A 17,171-nucleotide genomic window follows, 5' to 3' on the forward strand; every position below is an offset into this window, starting at 1 on the left:
TCTGCACCCTCTCTAAAGCCTCCACATCCTTCTGGTAGTGTGGCGACCAGAATTGGACACTTTCCTCCAAGTGTGGCCTGACTAAAGTTCTATACAGCTGCAACATGACTTGCCAATTCTTATACTCAATGCCCCGGCCAATGAAGGCAAGCATGCCGTATGCCTTCTGAACTACCTTCTCCACCTGTGTTGCCCCTTTCAGTGACCTGTGGACCTGTTCTCCTAGATCTCTTTGACTTTCAATACTCTTGAGGGTTCTACCATTCACTGTATATTCCCTACCTGCATTAGACCTTCCAAAATGCATTACCTCACATTTGTCCGGATTAAACTCCATCTGCCATCTCTCCGCCCAAGTCTCCAAACAATCTAAATCCTGCTGTATCCTCTGACAGTCCTCATCGCTATCCGCAATTCCACCAACCTTTGTGTCGTCTGCAAACTTACTAATCAGACCAGTTACATTTTCCTCCAAATCATTTATATATACTACAAACAGCAAAGGTCCCAGCACTGATCCCTGTGGAACACCACTGGTCACAGCCCTCCAATTAGAAAAGCATCCTTCCATTGCTACTCTCTGCCTTCTATGACCTAGCCAGTTCTGTATCCACCTTGCCAGCTCACCCCTGATCCCGTGTGACTTCACCTTTTGTACTAGTCTACCCGCTGCATGAGGGACCTTGTCAAAGGCCTTCCTGAAGTCCATATAGACAACATCCACTGCCCTACCTGCATCAATCATCTTAGTGACTTCCTCGAAAAACTCTATCAAGTTAGTGAGGCACGACCTCCCCTTCACAAAACCATGCTGCCTCTCAATAATACGTCCATTTGCATCCAAATGCGAGTAGATCCTATCTCGAAGAATTCTCTCCAGTAATTTCCCTACCACTGAAGTAAGGCTCACCGGCCTGTAGTTCCCTGGATTATCCTTGCTACCCTTCTTAAACAGAGGAACAACATTGGCTATTCACCAGTCCTCCGGGACGTCCCCTGAAGACAGCGAGGATCCAAAGATTTCTGTCAAGGCCTCAGCAGTTTCCTCTCCAGCCTCCTTCAGTATTCTGGGGTAGATCCCATCAGGCCCTGGGGACTTATCTACCTTAATATTTTTTAAGACACCCAACACCTCGTCTTTTTGGATCTCAATGTGACCCAGGCTATCTATACACCATTCTCCAGACTCAACATCTACCAATTTCTTCTCTTTGGTGAATACGGATGAAAAGTATTCATTTAGTACCTCGCCCATTTCCTCTGGCTCCACACATAGATTCCCTTGCCTATCCTTCAGTGGGCCAACCCTTTCCCTGGCTACCCTCTTGCTTTTTATGTACGTGTAAAAAGCCTTGGGATTTTCCTTAACCCTATTTGCCAATGACTTTTCATGACCCCTTCTAGCCCTCCTGACTCCTTGCTTAAGTTCCTTCCGACTTTCCTTATATTCCACGCAGGCTTTGTCTGTTCCCAGCCTTTTAGCCCTGACAAATGCCTCCTTTTTCTTTTTGACGAGGCCTACAATATCTCTCGTTATCCAAGGTTCCCGAAAATTGCCGTATTTATCCTTCTTCCTCACAGGAACATGCCGGTCCTGAATTCCTTTCAACTGACACTTGAAAGCCTCCCACATGTCAGATGTTGATTTGCCCTCAAACATCCGCCCCCAATCTATGTTCTTCAGTTCCCGCCTAATATTGTTATAATTAGCCTTCCCCAATTTAGCACATTCATCCTAGGACCACTCTTATCCTTGTCCATCAGTACTTTAAAACTTATTGAATTGTGGTCACTGTTACCGAAATGCTCCCCTACTGAAACATCTACCACCTGGCCGGGCTCATTCCCCAATACCAGGTCCAGTACCGCCCCTTCCCTAGTTGGACTGTCTACATATTGTTTTAAGAAGCCCTCCTGGATGCTCCTTACAAACTCCGCCCCGTCTAAGCCCCTGGCACTAAGTGAGTCCCAGTCAATATTGGGGAAGTTAAAGTCTCCCATCACCACAACCCTGTTGTTTTTACTCTTTTCCAAAATCTGTCTACCTATCTGCTCCTCTATCTCCCGCTGGCTGTTGGGAGGCCTGTAGTAAACCCACAGCATTGTGACTGCACTCTTCTTATTCCAGATCTCTATCTATATAGCCTCCCTGCCCTCTGAGGTGTCCTCCCGCAGTACAGCTGTGATATTCTCCCTAACCAGTAGCGCAACTCCGCCTCCCCTTTTACATCCCCCTCTATCATGCCTGAAACATCTAAATCCTGGAACGTTAAGCTGCCAATCCTGCCCTTCCCTCAACCAGGTCTCTGTAATGGCAACAACATCATAGTTCCAAGTACTAATCCAAGCTCTAAGTTCATCTGCCTTACCTGTAATACTTCTTGCATTAAAACATATGCACTTCAGGCCACCAGACCCGCTGTGTTCAGCAACTTTTCCCTGTCTGCTCTGCCTTAGAGCCCCACTGTCCCTATTCCCTAGTTCTCCCTCAATGCTCTCACCTTCTGACCGATTGCTCCCATGCCCACCCCCCTGCCATACTAGTTTAAACCCTCCCGTGTGACACTAGCAAACCTCGCGGCCAGGATATTTATGCCTCTCCGGTTTAGATGCAACCGTCCTTCTTATATAGGTCACACATGCCCCGGAAGAGCTCCCAGTGGTCCAGATAACGGAAACCCTCCCTCCTACACCAGCTGTTTAGCCACGTGTTTAGCTGCTCTATCTTCCTATTTCTAGCCTCACTGGCACGTGGCACAGGGAGTAATCCCGAGATTACAAACCTAGAGGTCCTGTCTTTTAACTTTCTGCCTAGCTCCCTGAACTCCTGCTGCAGGACCTCATGCCCCTTCCTGCCTCTGTCGTTAGCACCAATATGTACAACGACCTCTGCCTGTTTGCCCTCCCCCTTCAGGATGCTCTACCCGTTCGGAGACATCCTGGACCCTGGCACCAGGGAGGCAACATACCATCCTGGAGTCTCTTTCACATCCACAGAAGCGCCTATCTGTGCCCCTGGCTATAGAGTCCCCTATTACTATTGCTCTTCTGCGCTTTGACCCTCCCTTCTGAACATCAGAGCCAGCTGTGGTGCCATTGCTCTGGCTGCTGCTGTTTTCCCCTGATAGGCTATCCCCCCCCGACAGTATCCAAAGGGGTATACCTGTTTGAGAGGGGGACAACCACAGGGGATTCCTGCACTGACTGCCTGCCCTTTCTGGTGGTCACCCATTTCTCTGCCTGCACCTTGGGTGTGACCATATTTATATAACTGCGATCTATGACGCTTTTTGCCACATGCATGCTCCTAAGTGCATCCAATTGCTGCTCCAACCGAACCATGCGGTCTGTGAGGAGCTCCAGTTGGGTGCACTTTCTGCAGATGAAACCATCCGGGACGCTGGAAGCCTCCCGGACCTGCCACATCTCACAGTCAGAGCACTGCACCCCTCTAACTGACATTGCGTCAATTAATTAAAATTAAAAGTTTTTTTTTAAATTTTAAATATTTTTTTAAAAAATTTTCAAAGTTACTGTTAACTCTCTGTTTCCTAGCACTAGATTTCTAATATAAATGCGAAAGCTATCCCCCCCACTGACCCTGCAGGAATCAAACTCATATCCTCCCCACTGACCCTGCAGGAATCAAACTCATATCCCCCCCCACTGACTCTGCAGGAATCAAACTTATATCCACCCCACTGACCCAGCAGGAATAAAACTCATATCCTCCCCACTGACCCTGCAGGAATCAAACTCATATCGGGCCCCACTGACCCTGCAGGAATCAAACTCATATCGGCCCCCACTGACCCTGCAGGATTCAAACTTATATCCTCCCTACTGACCCTGCAGGAATAAAACTCATATCCCCCTTACTGACCCTGCAGGAATCAAACTTATATCCTCCCTACTGACCCTGCAGGAATCAAACTCATATCCTCCCCACTGACTCTGCAGGAATCAAACTCATATCCTCCCCACTGACCCAGCAGGAATCAAACTCATATCCTCCCCACTGACCCTGCAGGAATCAAACTTATATCCTCCCCACTGACCCAGCAGGAATCAAACTCATATCCTCCCCACTGACCCTGCAGGAATCAAACTCATATCCTCCCCACTGACCCTGCAGGAATCAAACTTATATCCTCCCTACTGACCCTGCAGGAATCAAACTCATATCCCCCCCACTGACCCTGCAGGAATCAAACTCATATCCTCCCCACTGACCCTGCAGGAATCAAACTTATATCCTCCCTACTGACCCTGCAGGAATCAAACTCATATCCCCCCCACTGACCCTGCAGGAATAAAACTCATATCCTCCCTACTGACCCTGCAGGAATCAAACTCATATCCTCCCCACTCACCCAGCAGGAATACAACTCATATCCTCCCCACTGACCCTGCAGGAATCAAACTCATATCCTCCCCACTGACCCTGCAGGAATCAAACTCATATCCTCCCCACTGACCCTGCAGGAATCAAACTCATATCCTCCCCACTCACCCAGCAGGAATAAAACTCATATCCTCCCCACTGACCCTGCAGGAATCAAACTCATATCCTCCCCATTCACCCAGCAGGAATACAACTCATATCCTCCCCACTGACCCTGCAGGAATCAAACTCATATCCTCCCCACTCACCCAGCAGGAATACAACTCATATCCTCCCCACTGACCCTGCAGGAATCAAACTCATATCCTCCCCACTGACCCTGCAGGAAGCAAACTTATATCCTCCCCACTGACCCTGCAGGAATCAAACTCATATCCTCCCCACTGACCCTGCAGGAATCAAACTTATAACTGCCCCACTGTCACAGCACAAATCAATCTCATAACATCCAATGACCTGGCAGGAATCAGTAATTCATAACTTCCCCGCAGGCCTCTGTATAGTGGGGAAATCGGTGCTTCCAGAGCTATTAAGAGTGGAATAATCCATGATCGTGATCTCCGACATGCTCCATATTGCATGGATGTGAGGTTAGACAAGTGTATTACTAATAACGGGAATGGGGAGGTCTCTGCCTCCATTCTCTGGGAGGAGTTGATGGCTGTGATCAGGGGTGAAATTACTGCACACAAAGCACTAAGAGATGGGAAAGAGAGGGTGGAAAGGCAATAGCTATTTGCTACATACTAGAGGCAGGCCGGCAATACTCCAATGCCCTGGCCGTAGAGCTCCTGACGGAGAGGAAGAAGCTACAAATGGACTTTGAGCTGCTCTGAAGGAAAGAAGTGCCCAACTCCACCAGGCACGGGGGACTGTGTACGAGCACGGAGACAAAACCTGCTGGCTCACCAGCTGAGAAAGCAGGCACCATGAGGGAAATATCCCAGATTAGGGACAGCAGAGTCAAACTAATAGCGGATCCGGAAATGATCAACGAAGCATTTGAAGCCTTCTAGTCCCCCGAAGTGGACTTGGTGATGAAGCAGCTCCTCAATGGATTGGACATGCCAGTTGTTGGGGAGATGGGAAACAGGGGCTGGAAGCACCACTAGAACTGGAGAACATCAACTCCATGCAGGTGGTGAGGTAAGGCGCTGGGACCAGACGGATTCCCGACGGACTTCTACAAAACATTTACAGCGGCACTGGCCCCGGACTTGCGGGAGGTACCAGCAAAACAAAGAGCTGGTCATTGACTTCAGGAAGCAAAGTACCGTACCCATTCCTGTCTGCAACAATGGTGCCAAGGTGGAGATGGTTGACAGTTTCAAATTCCTAGGTGTACACATCACCAACAATTTGTCCTGGTCCACCCATGTTGACGCTGTGACCAAGAAAGCACAACAGCGCCTATGCTGTCTCAGGAAACTAGAAATTCAGCACGTCCACATTGACTCTTACGAATTTTTACAGATGCACCATAGAAAGCATCCTATCTGGCTGCATCACAGCTTGGTATGGCAACTGCTCGGCCCAAGACCGTAAGAAACTACAGAGAATCGTGAACACAGCCCAGTCCATCATGCAAACGTGCGTCCCATCCATTGACTCTGTCTTGCTGCCTTGGGTAAGCGGGCAGCATAATCAAGGACCCCGCCCATCAGGCAGAAGATACAAAAGTCTGATAATACGCACTAACAGATTCAAAAACAGCGGTTACCAGATTCCTGAATGACCCTCGTATTGTCTGATCTAATCTCTTCACGCATCTTCTCTACTGAGTAGTGCTACACTCCAGTATGCTTCACCCAAAGCCTGTGTTGAGATGTTTACAGTGTGTATTTATGTCTGCCTTACGTTTTTTTTCATGGATGGAATGATCTGTCAGGACTGTACGCAGAAGAATATTTTTCACTGTACCTCGGTACACGTGACAATAAAACAAATCCAATAAAATAAATCCAGATGTTCACGGAGTTACTGGGACAGTTACCCTGCCGCCTATGCTAACACAAGCCTCAATCTCGCTGATACCCAAAAAAGACAAAGACACAGCTGCTCAATGTAGATGTGAAAATACTGGCCAAAATCCCAACCAGGTGACTGGAGAACTGCATACCAGAGGTGGTGGCAGAAGAGCAGACGGGCTTGGTTAAGGCTAGACAACTAACCGTCGAACATCAGGCGCTTGCTGAACGTGATAATGACCCCATCCAGGGAGAGAGTACCAGAGGTGGTCATCTCCCTGGATGCAGAAAAGGCCTTTGACAATTTGACAGAGACGAATGGAGGTACCTCATAAAGGTATTGGAGCAGTACAGGCTTGGAATGGAGTTCCCCATCTGGGTGAAATTCCTGTAAAATGCTCCCATGGCGAGCGTACGGATGAACACCACCAGCTCTAAGTACTTCCATCTGCACAGACCCACAAGGCACAGATGCCCGCTGTCCTCGCTGCTGTTTGCCCTAGCAATCGCTAGGGGAAGGGGATCCGGAGAGGAGACAGAATCTCTCTGTCTCTATGCAAATGACCTGCTCTGCTACGTCGCAGACCCACAAAGCAGTATGGAAGGAATCATGGCGCTCTTGAAAGAGTTTGGAACCTTCTTGGCCTACAAACTCATCCTGAGAAAATGTGAGATCTTTCTGGTGAACCCGCAAAGGGGAGGGCCAGAGATGGAAGGACTGCCATTTAATAATAATAATCTTTTTATTGCCACAAGTATGAAGTTACTGTGAAAAGCCCCTAGTCACCACATTCCGGCGCCTGTTCGGGTAAGCCGGTATGAGAATTGAACCCGCGCTGCTGACCTTGTTCTGCATTACAGGCCAGCTGTCTAGCCCACTGAGCTAAACCGGCCCATAAAACAAGCCTGAAAGAAATTCCTTTACCTCAGGATCCAAATTGTTCATGAAACGACATGGATACACAAGTGGAACCTGACCAGACTGGTGATGAAGTATAAAAGGTTCGACAGAGGTGGGGCTCGTTCCCACTCTACCTGGCGGGGAGGGTGTAGACGATCGAGATGAGCGTACAGCCCAGGTTCATCTTCATGTTCAGATCCATATTGATCTACATCCTCAAGTCCTTTTACAACCCTGTGGAAAAATTGATCATGGCGCTTGTGTGTTTGGTGGGTGGGGGGAAGGGGGGATTGGGGAGGCCTAGCCCTCCCAAAACTGCAATATACCACTGGGCACCAGCCAAAATGGACACCACCTTCAAAAGGTGGAGACAGGCCGGAGGGGGGCGGGGGGGGGGGGGGGGGGGGGCACTGACAGTTAGGGACTTCTACACAGACAACAGACTGACAATACTAGAGGAACTAACAGAAGTTCCAGCTGACTGGGGAAATTAATTAGGACACATGCAAGTTGAAAACTTCCTATGTAGCGAAACAAAGACATACCCACAGCCACCGCAACAGTTGATTTTGGAGGATCTATTGGACGTGGACATCCTAGGGTGGGGAAACTGTGTGGACATGTATGGGTGATTGCTGGGAAAGGCATGCTCCCCACTGGATGAGACCAAGAGAAAAATGGGAGGAGGACCTAGGTTTCGAAATTGGGTGGGGACTCTGGAGTGAATCATTGCACAGGGTCAACTTCACCTCCATTTCCGCAAGGCTAAACTTAATGCAGCTGAAAGTTGGACACACAGAGGAAACTTAACCAGAAGCCGAATGAGCAGGTTCTTGCTGGAAATGGAGGACAAATGTGAACGGAGCCAAGGAAGCTCGGCCAACCACACCCGCATGTTCTGGTCTTGCCCCAGACAGACCGGGTTTGGACAGCCTTCTTTGAGTTCCAAGGTGATGGGATGAGGGTGAAGCCATGCCCGAAAGTGCCAGATTTGTGGTATCAGAACAGCCAGAACTCTTTCTGGGGAGGAGGGCCGATTCCCTTGCCTTTGTCCACCGGAGAATCCTGCTCGGCTGGCGATCAGCACCACCCAAAGCTGCAGACTGGCTGTCCGACCCATCGGAATTTCTCCAAATGGAAAAAATCAAATTCACCAACCGGGGGGCAGAAGAGGGCTTCCACAAAACATGGGAGCCATTCACCAATCTATTCCAAGACCTGTTTGTAGCCAGCAGCCAATACGCTAGGGTGTGGGAGGATCCACAAAAGAACCACGGACACAAACAAAAGAAAAGTGGGGAGAGGAGGGGCAGGAGAGGGAGGGGAGCGGGGGGGGGGGGGGGGGGGGGGGGGAGGGAACAAAAAGGCCCAGAACCCAACCATACCTAATTCAAAACAGCATACATAGCCCCACACTAGCTCAACAGGTCCAGGTTGGAAAATCCAACAAACAAAGAAGATACGCCAGACAGCAAGAAGGGGAGGGGGATTGGGAAGAAAGGGGGGAGTTGGGATCAGGAGGCCAAGTCAAAGTTAGGCAGAGAAATATGAATTGTAACCGGTGTATATAGTGAATGGTAACTGATGTATATAGTGAACGTGAACCAATATATATAGAATTATAGAATTCCCACAGAAGGAGGCCATTCGGCCCACCTGCACCGACCATTCGAAAGAGCACCCTACCTGGGTCCAATCCTCGCTTTAGTCCTGTATCCTCATCCACCGTTTGGCACGAAGGGGAAATTTATCATGGCAAATGCACCTAACCTTCACAACCTTGGACTGCGGGAGGAAGCTGGAGCATCCGGAGGAATCCCACGCAGACATGGGGAGAAAGTGCAAACTCCACACAGCAGTCACAACGACTCTTCGCCACCTCGTCAAAAAATCTACAGAGTTCCAGTGGCAACACACACACCAGCTGGAATGGGAGGAGCTCAAACGCAAACTCACCATGGCACCAGTGTTGGCGTTCTTCGACACGTCTCGTCCCACCAAAATCTCAACTGATGCCAGCCAATCCGGCATTGGAGCAGTGCTCCTGCAGAGGGATGACACGTCGTCATGGGCCCCGGTTGCCTATGCGTCGCGGGCCATGACCCCCACAGAGCAGCGCTACGCGCAAATCGAAAAAGAATGCCTGAGCTTGCTAATCGGTTTAGACAAGTTCCACAATTACGTCTATGGTCTTCCACGGTTCACGGTCGAAATTGACCACCGCCCCCTGGTCAATAAACAAGGACCTGAACGAGATGACCCCTCGCCTCCCGAAATCCTACTTAAACTCAGGAGGTATCATTTCCAACTGGTCTACACTCCAGGGAAGGACCTCATCGTGGCGGATGCCCTATCCAGAGCAGTGAGCACGCCGCCAGATGCGGAGGGGTTCGTATGTCAGGTCGAGGCACAGGTGGCCTTGACAGCGGCAAATCTGCCGGCTGATGACTCCAGTCTGGCCCGCATACACCGAGAGACAGCGGTCGACCCCCTTTTACAGCGAGTGATGCGCCACATGACGGGTGGATGGCTCAAAGGGCAGTGCCCGCAGTTCTATAATGTACGAGACGACCTAGCCATCATTGATGGGATCCTTCTGAAGCTGGACCGGATTGTGATTCCGCACAGTATGCGCCAGCTGGTTCTCGATCAAATACACGAAGGCCACTTGGGGGTCGAGAAGTGCAGACGGAGGGCCCGAGAGGCGGTATACTGGCCGGGCATCAGTGACGATATTGCCAACATGGTGATCAACTGTACAACCTGCCAAAGGTTTCAGCCGGCGCAACCTCCTGAGACGCTTCTGCCCCATGAGCTGGTGACGTCCCCCTGGGCGAAGGTGGGTGTCGACCTATTTCACGCGCTTGGCATGGACTATGTTAGCATAGTGGACTACTTCTCCAATTACCCAGAAGTCATACGCCTGCACGATCTGACGTCGTCTGCTGTCATCAGGGTCTGCAAAGACACCTTTGCTCGCCACGGCATTCCAATGACTGTCATGTCGGACAATGGGCCCTGTTTTGCCAGCCATGAATGGTCGCCCTTTGCGGCCTCGTATGCCTTCACACACATGACGTCCAGCCCTCTGCATCCCCAGTCCAATGGAACTGCGGAGAAGGGCGTTCACATTGCCAAGCGGCTCCTCTGCAAGGCTGCTGCTGCCGGATCGGACTTCTACCTTGCCCTGCTGGACGTATCGCTCAGCCCCACTAGCCACGGGTCTCTCGCCAGCACAGCTGCTGATGGGTCGCGCCCTCAGAACCACTGTGCCTTCCATCCTGGCACCAACAATAGACCATGCTCTGGTACTGCATAGGATGCAACTGCAGCGCGATCGCCAGAAGAGATCGTACGACACAAGGGCAACTGATCTTCCCTCCCTGGCTCCTGGAGATAACGTCCGCATTCACCTACCAAACGGTGGCTGGTCAGCACCTGCCGAAGTTCTCCGACACGTGGCTCCCCGCTCGTTCCTGGTACGCATGCCGGATGGATCCGTGCGTAGGCGCAATCGCCGAGCCCTTCGCCTACTTCCACGCTTGCAACGGAACCATACACAGACGCCGTGTCCTCCACTGGTTCCTGATAGCGACTTCGTGGAGCTGCCATATACCATGCCCCTTCTGTCACCGCCCGTGGCCAGGCTCGCACCTCAGCCGCTGGTTCTCGACCCACCCTTGAGGCAGTCAACCCGAATTCGTCGTCCACCTACTAGACTGGACTTATGAGACTGTTCACACGTCAAAGTTTAGCAACTACTGTATTGTAACATGTCACTGTTTTATCGTTCCAGGCCTCGTTTGATCGGTCCAAATTTCAACTTTCTTCTTCTTTTGTTATGGTACAACCTCGTTGGCATGTCACACCTGACATCGCCCATTGTATATAGTTACGCCACATGTACATGCTGTAAATATCACGCACACACCTTTAGCTGCACTCAGGACACATTTATATTTATAACCACGTAGGCACATAATCTTGTAAAAAAGGGGGGGATGTCATGATATTCAAACACACATCACAACACACACATCATGATAGACAGACCAACAGACCAATTAGCACACATAACACGACAGCCAATCACAGACAAGAGCAGACACAGTATAAGACAAGAAACACGACACCTCCCGGGCAGTCCACCTGGAGACAGGACAAGGCCAGGACCGCATTAACAAGACACTCAAACGGTCACCACGTGCTGAGTACCAAGTCAGATGTGTAAATAACTAGTTGGAATAAAACTGCGTTGTACCAATCGCAACCGTGTTGGTTCGTCTGTACCTCAGAGCACCCAACACCACAACTGGGAGAGTCAGTGTGTGTGTGTGAGAGATGGAAACACTGGGACAGTCAGTGTGTGTGTGTGAGAGAGAGAGAGAAACACTGGGACTATCAGTGTGTGTGTGTGAGATAGAGAAACACTGGGATAGTCAGTGCGTGTGTGAGAGATGGAAACAATGGGACAGTCAGTGTGTGTGTGTGAGAGATGGAAACACTGGGACAGTCAGTGTGTGTGTGTGAGAGAGAGAGAGAAACACTGGGACTATCAGTGTGTGTGTGTGAGATAGAGAAACACTGGGATAGTCAGTGCGTGTGTGAGAGAAAGAAACACTGGGACAGTCAGCGTGTGTGTGTGAGAGAGAGAAACACTGGGACAGTCAGTGTGCATGTGTGAGAGAGAGAAACACTGGGACAGTCAGTGTGTGTGTGTGAGAGAGAGAAACACTGGGACAGTCAGTGTGTGTGTGTGAGAGATGGAAACACTGGGACAGTCAGAGTGTGTGTGTGAGAGAGAGAAACACTGGGACAGTCAGTGTGTGTGTGTGAGAGAGAGAAACACTGGGACAGTCAGTGTGCATGTGTGAGAGAGAGAAACACTGGGACAGTCAGTGTGTGTGTGTGAGAGAGAGAAACACTGGGACAGTCAGTGTGTGTGTGTGAGAGATGGAAACACTGGGACAGTCAGAGTGTGTGTGTGAGAGAGAGAAACACTGGGACAGTCAGAGTGTGTGTGTGAGAGAGAGAAACACTGGGACAGTCAGTGTGTGTGTGTGAGAGAGAGAAACACTGGGACAGTCAGAGTGTGTGTGTGAGAGAGAGAAACACTGGGACAGTGTGGTGGTATGTATTAGGGGTAATGTGGTACCTGTGTGGTACTCGGTTTGTTCTCACTGGAACGACGGAGGTTGAGGGGCGACCTGATAGAGGTCTACAAAATTATTGCATTGCTGAAGGGCATCTACGTTCGGCCTGTAAACCAGGTCTACGCGCGCCACCAACTCGCGACGAGACGGCAAATTCCCGGAGAATCGCTCGAGGAATTCTACGGCGCGTTGCTAATTTTGGGACGAGGCTGCAACTGCCCGCCGGTGAACGCGATCGAACACACGGACCTGCTAATTCGTGGTGCATTCGTGGCAGGTATGAACTCTCCCCAAATCCGTCAAAGACTTTTAGAAAGAGAGTCGCTAGGACTCTCAGAGGCACGGGCCCTTGCAGCCTCCCTTGATGTGGCCTCCCAAAACGCCCGCGCCTACGGCCCCGACCGCGCGGCAGCCCCTTGGACTCCGTGGACCCCCGTCGCGACCAACTCCCCGGCACCCCCACCCCCCCGCCCCCCCCCCACCGCAAGCTTGCGCAGTTAAAGCGCCAGACCATCCCGGGGGTGCCCGCTGCTATTTTTGCGGACAAGTGAAACACCCCCGGCAGCGCTGCCCGGCCCGCGCAGCTAATTGTAAAAGCTGCGGCAAAAAGGGCCATTTCGCGGCAGTGTGCCGGTCCCGGGGGGTCGCCGAAATCCCAGGAGAAGAATGAGGACAACAGATCCCGAACACCCCCCAAGCCCCCCAGCGCCCCATGTGCGACCCGCGGGCACCGCCAATTTGGGTCCCGGGCACCACGAGGGGAGGATGGGCGCCGCCATCTTGTGACCCCCCAGCCATGTGCGATTCATGGGGGTGGCCATTTTGTCCACCCCCGACCACGTGCGACCCATGGGGGTGGCCATTTTGTCCATCCCCGGCCGCGTGCGATTCATGGACGCCACCATCTTGGTTGACAACAAATGACCCCAGCATCGACGGCTCCACGGGGTCCGAAGAAGATGCCGCGACACTACTACCACGACTGGCTTCGGTGACACTGGATCAATCGCGGCCCCGGACGCTCCAGACAACGACAACAACGGTGCTGGTCAACGGATACCAGACGCCGTGCCTGATCGACTCCGGGAGCACTGAAAGTTTTATTCACCCAGACATGGTAAGACGCTGTTTTCTGACCATCCATCCAAGCACGCAAAAGATTTCCCTAGCTGCAGGATCCCTATCAGTGGAGATCAAAGGGTTCTGCATCGCAAACCTAACGGTGCAAGGGAGGGAGTTTAAGAACTACAGGCTCTACGTCCTGCCCCAACTCTGCGCGCCCACATTACTGGGATTAGACTTCCAATGTAACCTTCAGAGCCTAACATTCCAATTCGGCGGCCCAATACCCCCACTCACTATCTGCGGCCTCGCAACTCTCAAGGTTGAACCGCCGTCCTTGTTTGCAAACCTCACCCGGATTGCAAACCCGTCGCCACTAGGAGCAGAAGGTACAGCGCCCAGGACCGGACATTTATTCGGTCTGAAGTCCAGCGGTTGCTGAAGGAAGGCATAATCCAGGCCAGCAATCGTCCCTGGAGAGCCCAGGTGGTAGTCGTAAAGACTGGGGAGAAGCAAAGGATGGTCGTAGACTATAGTCAGACCATCAACAGGTACACGCAGCTAGATGCGTACCCTCTCCCCTGCATATCTGACATGGTCAATCGGATTGCTCAGTATAAGGTCTTTTCCATCGTGGACCTCAAGTCCGCCTACCACCAGCTCCCCATCCGCCCAGGTGACCGCAAGTACACCGCCTTCGAGGCAGACTGGCGGCTATACCACTTCCTAAGGGTTCCATTTGGCGTCACGAACGGGGTCTCGGTCTTCCAACGGGGGATGGACCGAATGGTTGACCAGCACGGGTTGCAGGCCACGTTCCCGTATCTCGACAACGTAACCATCTGCGGCCACGATCAGCAGGACCACGACGCCAACCTCCAAAAGTCCCTCCAGACCTCTAACGCCCTGAACCTCACATATAACGAGGAAAAATGCGTTTTTAGCACAAACCGTTTGGCCATCCTGGGATACGTAGTGCGCAATGGAGTAATAGGCCCCGACCCCGAACGCACGTGCCCCCTGATGGAATTTCCCCTCCCCCACTGCTCCAAAGCCCTGAAACGTTGCCTGGGCTTCTTTTCATATTATGCCCAGTGGGTCCCCCAGTACGCAGACAAGGCCCGCCCGCTAATACAGTCCACTACCTTCCCCCTGTCGACAGAGGCTCGCCAGGCCTTCAGCCGCATCAAAGCGGATATCGAAAAGGCCACGATGCGCGACATCGACGAGTCCCTCCCCTTCCAGATCGAGAGCGACGCATCCGATGTAGCTCTGGCGGCCACCCTTAACCAAGCGGGCAGACCCATGGCCTTTTTCTCCTGGACCCTCCACGCCTCAGAAATCCGCCACTCCTCAGTGGAAAAGGAAGCCCAAGCCATAGTGGAAGCTGTGCGACATTGGAGGCATTACCTGGCCGGCAGGAGATTCACTCTCCTCACCGACCAACGGTCGGTAGCCTTCATGTTCGATAATGCACAGCGGGGCAAAATTAAGAATGACAAGATCTTAAGGTGGAGGATCGAACTCTCCACCTACAATTATGAGATGATCTTGTATCGTCCCGGAAAGCTGAACGAGCCGTCCGATGCCCTATCCCGCGGCACATGTGCCAACGCACAAATAGACCGCCTCCACGCCCTCCACGAGGACCTCTGCCACCCGGGGGTCACTCGATTCTACCATTTCGTAAAGTCCCGCAACCTCCCCTACTCTGTGGAGGAGGTCCGTACAGTCACCAGGAACTGCCACATCTGCGCAGAGTGCAAACCGCACTTTTTCAGGCCGGATAGAGCGCACCTGATCAAGGCTTCCCGCCCCTTTGAACGCCTCAGTCTGGATTTCAAAGGGCCCCTCCCCTCCACCGACCGCAACACATACTTCCTGAACGTGGTGGACGAGTACTCCCGTTTCCCCTTCGCCATCCCCTGCCCCGACATGACAGCGGCCACAGTCATTAAAGCCCTTGGCACCATATTCACACTGTTCGGTTGCCCCGCATATATCCATTGCGACAGGGGGTCCTCCTTCATGAGTGACGAGCTGCGCCAGTTCCTGCTCAGCAAGGGCATAGCCTCGAGCAGGACGACCAGCTACAACCCCCGGGGGAACGGGCAAGTAGAGAGGGAGAACGGCACGGTCTGGAAGACCGTCCTACTGGCCCTACGGTCCAGGGATCTCCCAGTTTCCCGGTGGCAGGAGGTCCTCCCGGACGCTCTCCACTCCATCCGGTCGCTGCTGTGTACCATCACTAACCAAACGCCTCATGAGCGCGTCAGTGTGTGTGTGTGAGAAAGAGAAATACTGGGACAGTCAGTGTGTGTGTGTGTGTGAGAGAGAGAAACACTGTGTAGCGCACAAAGACTCCGTGAGACGAATAGAGTGAAGTCGATGAGGCTTTATTAAGCGTGTCTGTTCCCCCGCAGCTCGATAGTAGAATGGCCTGCGGGGGAGGACTCCGGCTTCTTATACTCCGCCTTCAAGGCGGAGCTAGAGGTCAACGGCCAACCAGGACCCGGGATCTGTCAGCCAATGACATTAGGGCTTCCAGTCCCACATGACCCCCAATACATACTACCACACACTGGGACAGTCAGCGTGTGTGAGAGATGGAAACACTGGGACAGTCAGTGTTTGTGTGTGAGAGAGAGAAATCCTGGGAGAGTCAGTGTGTGTGTGAGAGAGAAACACTGGGACAGTCAGTGTGTGTGTGAGAGAGAAACACTGGGACAGTCAGTGTGTGTGTGAGAGAGAGCGAAACACTGGGACAGTCAGTGTGTGTGTGAGAGAGAGAAACACTGGGACAGTCAGTGTGTGTGTGAGAGAGAGAGAGAAACACTGGGACAGTCAGTGTGTGACTGTGAGATAGAGAAACACTGGGACTATCAGTGTGTGACTGTGAGATAGAGAAACACTGGGACAGTCAGTGTGTGACTGTGAGATAGAGAAACACTGGGACAGTCAGTGTGTGACTGTGAGATAGAGAAACACTGGGACAGTCAGTGTGTGTGTGAGAGAGAGAAACACTAGGACAGTCAGTGTGAGTGTGTGAGAGAGAGAAACACTGGGACATTCAGTGTGTGTGTGAGAGAGAGAAACACTGGGACAGTCAGCATGTGTGTGAGAGAGAGAGACACAGGTCAGTCAGTGTATGTGTGTGAGAGAGAGAAACACTGGGACAGCCAGTGTGAGTGTGTGAGAGAGAGAAACACTGGGACAGTCAGTGTGTGTGTGTGAGAGATGGAAACACTGGGACAGTCAGTGTGTGTGTGAGAGAGAGAAACACTGGGACAGTCAGTGTGTGTGTGTGAGAGATGGAAACACTGGGACAGTCAGTGTGTGTGTGAGAGAGAGAGAAACACTTGGACAGTCAGTGTGTGTGTGAGAGAGAAACACCGGGATAGTCAGTGTGTGTGAAATCATTTGGTCCACCACCCCGCAGGAGCATGTCAGTCTTCTCCAGCGCGAGTTCAAATGCCTACGTGAGCAGGGCCTACGCCTCAACAGGGCCAAATGCTCTTTTGGTCAGACGGAACTCAAGTTCCTAGGGGATCACATCTCCCAGTTGGGTGTGCGGCCGGATGCGGACAAGGTGGCTGCTATCACAGCCATGAAAATGCCAGAGGACAAGAAGGCGGTCCTCCGATTTCTGGGCATGGTCAACCTTTTAGGGAAGTTCATCCCTA

This window comes from Scyliorhinus torazame, chromosome 12 (genome assembly GCF_047496885.1).
Source record: "Scyliorhinus torazame isolate Kashiwa2021f chromosome 12, sScyTor2.1, whole genome shotgun sequence".
NCBI lineage: Eukaryota > Metazoa > Chordata > Chondrichthyes > Carcharhiniformes > Scyliorhinidae > Scyliorhinus > Scyliorhinus torazame.